Source organism: Rattus rattus, chromosome 7 (assembly GCF_011064425.1).
Source record: "Rattus rattus isolate New Zealand chromosome 7, Rrattus_CSIRO_v1, whole genome shotgun sequence".
Taxonomy (NCBI): Eukaryota; Metazoa; Chordata; class Mammalia; order Rodentia; family Muridae; genus Rattus; species Rattus rattus.
Genome location: NC_046160.1, coordinates 68,104,508 through 68,110,373, shown reverse-complemented (window position 1 = coordinate 68,110,373; position 5,866 = coordinate 68,104,508). Strand labels below are relative to the sequence as shown.

Below are 5,866 nucleotides of genomic sequence, written 5' to 3'. Positions count from 1 at the left end.
CAGTGGTAGAGCGCTTGCCCTAGTGAGCGCAAGGCCCTGGGTTCGGTCCCCAGCTCCGGAAAAAAAAAAAAAAAAAAAAAAAAAAAAAAACCCTCCTGTGGGCGGGGCGTACGCAGATGAGGCCGTGCGCAGTGGCTGCCGGTCCGGGAGAGCCCTAAGGGCCGTGTCTCGGGTGGAGTGTCCCGCGTGACAGGCGTGTGATTTCCGTGAGGCGGAAGCATCGCGGCAGAGGACTGGGGGGCGTGAGGCCGAGGCCGTGGCGCGGAGGCGGGAACCGTGCGTTTAATAGGAGTGCGTGTGGGTGGAGGGCGTGCTGGCTGGGCGAGCAACTCATACTTACCTGGCAGGGGAGATACCATGATCACGAAGGTGGTTTTCCCAGGGCGAGGCTTATCCATTGCACTCCGGATGTGCTGACCCCTGCGATTTCCCCAAATGCGGGAAACTCGACTGCATAATTTGTGGTAGTGGGGGACTGCGTTCGCGCTCTCCCCTGATTTTTGTGGTTTCTAAAGTCAAGACCTACTCAACAGCTCCAGTTCATAGTCAGGGGGAAGACTTTCACTACTCCTTCAGCCGTGGGTGAGACGTGTAGTAGGGGAGCAGGCCGGAGACCCTGTTGGCCTGCGCAGCCTCTCATCAATCAGTTTTGGCACCCCTCTTCCCTAGGCCGCGTTTTCGACTGCCCATCTGGCCTCTCAGGAGTCAGAACCCCTGGGCCTCCAGCCTGCAGGCTCCCTTTCGGTTTTCGTCTCCTGGGCTTCTAGAACCACTTTCTTCTGCTAGAGTCAAGAACCTCGCCTGCCAACAGCTCCTTGCTCCAAAGCACCAGCGCCGGCATTGCCCATCCACTGTGCACAGTGGGCCCCTGCAGTCGGGTAGGGCAGCCACAGAGAGAGAGGGGAGATAGAGAGGACTCTTTGGCCGACTTCACCGGAGGGCCAGCAGGGATGAGGGCTTTTCCGTTTCATCCTCAGCTGATAGATAGTGTACGTAGGGTTCATCTGTGCAATGCCTTTCTGATCAACTTTCTAATCCTGCACCTCTGCTCTTTCTGAGGTCTCCAGGTCAGATGACTGCCACCCTTCCTCAGGGCTCTGCACACACGTGCCATACACAAACAAATATCTAAACCACGACGAGGGTAGGGGGTGGTTCCCGTTGGTAGAACACTTGGAATGAGGTGCATGTGCGGGGAGCGGGGCGACACCTTGATCTCATACTGCATACTGTTGTCAGCCTGGTGAGGTCACTTACCAGTTCTAGGCCAGCCTGGGTTGCTGAGTGACAAGACACCCTGTCTCGAATTCCCTCCCAAAAGCTGGTTGAAACGATCCCCAAGAAAGAGGAATACGTACCCCTCTTTTCTGGGTTGGTCCGGTTGGCAGAGGTCGCTCCTCCAAAGACGTAGTGAATAGAGAGAGCAGGCCAACCCTGGGGGCTGGTTGAGCACAGCTGAACCTGTCCTGTCCACCACACACTCAAACTCCAGTCCTTTGGAGTTTAGGCCTTTTGTTAGCTTTAAGGCCGGGTTCTGGGGCTGCTTCTAGGTCAGTGACCTCTTTGGTTCAAGTTTCTAAGAACGTCCGTTTTGCAGAATCAGAATAGTTCTAGGTGCTGGAAGTCGATATATTCGGATGCCAGCGCGGTCATTTTCGAGAGGGCCCTCTTCTAGGTTCTTCTTAGTATCCTCGCCTGGCAGACACACGCACACGCACACGCACACGCACACGCACACGCACACGCACACAAATATCTATGGGGATAGAGAGATGGCTCAGCAGTTAATGGTATTGGGCTGCTCTTCCAGAGGACCCGGTTTCAATTCCCATTACCCACATGGCGACTCACAACAGTAACTCCAGTTCTAAGGTATCTGATGCCCTCTTCTGGGCACTGTGCACATGTGATACACGGATATATACACACACAGGCAAAACACTTATACGCATTAAACCAAACAAATATCTCAAGTGTTGTTGTTGTTGTTGTTGTTGTTGTTGTTGTTGTTGTTTGAGACAGGGCTTCCCTACATAGCCTTGGCCATCCTGGAACTCTCTCTGAGACCAGGCTGTTCCGGAATTCAGAGATGTGCCTGGCTCTGCCTCCCAAGTACTGGGATGAAAGAAAGAAAATAAGGAAATGAGAGGGGGGGGGGAGGAAGAGAAAGAAAGAAAGAAAGAAAGAAAGAAAGAAAGAAAGAAAGAAAGGAAGGAAGGAAGGAAGGAAGGAAGGAAGAAAGAAAGAAAGAAAGAAAGAAAGAAAGAAAGAAAGAAAGTCGTTCCATGCATGGATGTTTTTGCCTGCATATAGGATTGTGAAATGAGCCCAGATTCCTGGGAAGAGCAGCCACTGCTCCATCTGAGCCGTCTTTCCAGCTCCAGGATACTTTCAAAAGTTGAGTTCAGTACCAATCTCAATTAACCTGGGATGTTGAAGTTTCAAGTCTTTTGTAGAGAATCACACCCCAGTTCTCTTGACATGCTCGTTTCAGGTTTGAAGCACTGGTCCCATGTTTTTGTTTTTCACTCTGATAGCAAGTAAATCAAGTGGGTGCAGGAAGAAACCTTGGCATGCACGAATCCCCGAGTGTGTGATCCCTAGAATGGACGATGGCATACACTTTGGATCAGAAGTTTAGGGTCGTCTTAGGTTACCGGCTGCATAGTGCAATCATCAAAACTTTGGAGTCATCTCAGGTTCCAGGCTTCGCAGTGCGCTCACTCGAGGTCACCCTGTCCGGGTCTGGGTCTCTTGCCCGCCAAAAAAAAAACCCAAAAACCAAAAAGCAATAAAAACCGAGACAGTGAAAGCGAGAGCCAGAGCGGAGAGGCGTGTGGGCGTGGCGTATGCAGATTAGCGGCGCGCAGTGGCTGCCGGTCCCGAGGAACCCGAACGGCCATATCACGGGTGGAGTGTCCCGCGTGACAGGCGTGTGATTTCCGTGAGGCGGAAGCATCGCGGCACGGGAATGGGTGGCGTGAGGCCGAGGCCGTGGCGCGGAGGCAGGAACCGTGCGTTTAATAGGAGTGCGTGTGGGTGGAGGGCGTGCTGGCTGGGCGAGCAACTCATACTTACCTGGCAGGGGAGATACCATGATCACGAAGGTGGTTTTCCCAGGGCGAGGCTTATCCATTGCACTCCGGATGTGCTGACCCCTGCGATTTCCCCAAATGCGGGAAACTCGACTGCATAATTTGTGGTAGTGGGGGACTGCGTTCGCGCTCTCCCCTGGTTTGCTTCTGTTCAAAATAAGGCTTCTTCCTCCCCTACAAGTGTAGGAGTGGTAGGTTAGTGGCGGCTGCTCACGTTGCGTTCTACGACGTTGGATTCGCGGGAGAGAAACTTTGTGGCAGAATGCTCCACCGACGTCCTACTGTTTGTAGGGCAGTGAGCAGCCTGACCAAGTCTCCAACTCCCAGCTGCACCCCTCCCTCCATGGCGCCCGTTTCGGGTTTCCGTTCTGAATTCCTTCACTGGGAAGGACTATGATGTCCCGGGAAGTTGTAAGCCAGGTAAACCTTTACTCCCAAAGTTGCTTTTCCTTGTGCTGTTTCCAACAGAAACCTAACTAGACGGTACTGGGAATCAGGATCGCCAGGGCACAAAGGGAAACAACGCGTCAGTGTGTGTCTGTGTACCGCATTTGTACAGGCCCACAGGGGCCAGGAAGAGGATAGGTTCATGGATCCCCAGGAATTTGAGATACACACCGGTTCAGCCACCATGTAGGTGTTGGGAATCAAACCCAGGTCCTTGGCAAAGAGCAGCCCAGTGCTCTTTTTTTTTTTTTTTTTTTTTCCCGGAGCTGGGGACCGAACCCAGGGCCTTGCGCTCGCTAGGCAAGCGCTCTACCGCTGAGCTAAATCCCCAACCCCTAATGACTGAGTCACAACACCAGTCAGTACCTTCACGTCTTACTTGTTTGGTCTGGGTGGGTTTGATTTGATTGGTTTGGGGTATTTTTGTTTGTTTGTTTGTTTGTTTGTTTGGCTGGTTGATTTCGTTTGTCCAGCCCCGGCGGGGTTCAGAACCCGAAGGAGGATGTGTACGCAATCAGCAAAAGAAGACTTGGACCAAGGAGTACAGTTCACACACTCTGGCACTGAGACGACTAACTCAGTTAGCTTCTCACCTTTATTTATACATCCTTCCCCACCCCCAACAGCTGAAAAGGTTTTACATTCATTTTCTCACGTACAGTCTCTTTTTAAGAACTCCCTGCGTTTAACAATAATGGGCACACTGCTAGCATCTCCCCACATCCTAATGAGGGGATCTAATTCCTCTAACGCCCAGGGTTTCTTGACCAAATCGTAACCGGAGTCACTTACTCACCCTTGCTTGGCTCACCTTTGAATGTTCCTATTGAGGCTTGGAGCCAGCGATCCAGCAAAACCTTTCCAACTTTTTGATTATCGCATACCTGTTGTTTGGAGAGCAGGTCGGTGGGCGAATTGTTGACAGAACCAAATTCCCATCAGGAGAGAGCATCTGGACACTAGCTGATGTACCCACATCAGGCCCTCTCATGTTGACTCAACCTCCTCCTCCCCTTCCCCTTTCCCCTTCTCCCCCTCCCCTCCCCTCCCCTCCCTCTTCTTTACAAGCAGCGGAGTAGTGATCTGTCTGTCCCATTCCCACAATCCTCAGAGACAAGTAAGAATGCATCACTGCCTGAGCTTTCTTTTTCTGATTCTGCCGAAATGTCTGTCACAGACAAAGCGAAAGTAAGAACTGCCAACAGCAAAGCCAAAAATTCAAACGCAAGGCAAAAGTGAACCAAGCATTCCCTCAGAAAGGTCAGGAGATTCTGCCAGAATATCCCCCACAGGTCCTTGCCACGTGAGGACCCAACTCCTCAGGCCTTGCCGTAAGGAGAGCCAGCTGCATGCATTACGCGTGGGCACCTTTCCTGGCAGAACCTTTCCTAGTCACCGCCGGGTTTGGTTTGGTTTGCTTTGCTTTGGTCTGGTTTGGTTTGGTGGCCGGGACCTAAATACGTAGACCAGGTGTCTCAGTCAAGGTTTCTATTACTGTGACGAAACACCATGACCAAAGCAACTCCGGGAGGAGAGGGCTTATTCAGCTTCTGCTTCCGCACTGAAGGACTGCTGGGTACTGGCTTGCTCCTCATTCTTGCCTCGCTCAACCTACTTCCTTATAGAACCCAGGACTGCCAGTCCAGGAGTGGCCCCACCCACTCCCATCAAGCGCTCAATAGGAAAATGCCTTACAGCCAGATCTTACGGAGGCATTGTACCAACTGAAGTTCCCTCCTCTCCAGTGACTCTAGCTTGGCTCAAGGTAACATCAATCTAGCCAGCACACCAGGCCATCCTTGAACTCCTGTACCACCTGAGTGCTGTTGGCATTAAAGCGAGCTAGCTTTATGTCAACTCGACACAAGTTAGTATCATCTGAGGAGGGAACCTCAGTGGAGAAACTGCCTCTATAAGGTAGGAAAGCCTGTCGGACAATTTTCTGAATCAGTGGCAGGTGGGAGAAGGCTCAGCCCATTGTGGGCGGTGCCACCCCTGGGCTGGCGGTCCTGGGTGCTATAGGAAAGGAGGCTGGCTGCTGAGCAAGCCAGGAGCAGCGATGAAGCCAGTACAGCAGTAAACGGCGTCCCTCCACGGCGTCCCTCCACGGCGTCCACCGCGTCCGCGGCCTCCACGGCCTCCACTTCAGTTTCTGCCTCCTCAGGTTTCTACCTTGATTCCTGCTCTGACTTCCTTCAGTGATGGACAGGGAGGTGAAACTGAAGGTTCTGAAATAAACCCTTTCCTCCCCAAGTTGCTTTTGAAACCAGGAATTTATTTGGTTGGCTGGTCGGTCGGTCGGTCGGTCGGTCGGTTTGGTTTTT

General features: G+C 52.4%; 2 non-coding genes across 2 annotated transcripts; both read left to right on the top strand.

The window, feature by feature from the left end:
- Window positions 1-332: 332 nt before the first annotated feature.
- Window positions 333-496, top strand: LOC116906420. Its single transcript, XR_004388682.1, has one exon. It is a non-coding gene; the product is annotated as a U1 spliceosomal RNA (small nuclear RNA).
- A 2,574-nt stretch (window positions 497-3,070) lies between these two features.
- On the top strand, window positions 3,071-3,234 carry LOC116906407. Its single transcript, XR_004388671.1, has one exon. It is a non-coding gene; the product is annotated as a U1 spliceosomal RNA (small nuclear RNA).
- The last annotated feature ends 2,632 nt before the right edge of the window (window positions 3,235-5,866 follow it).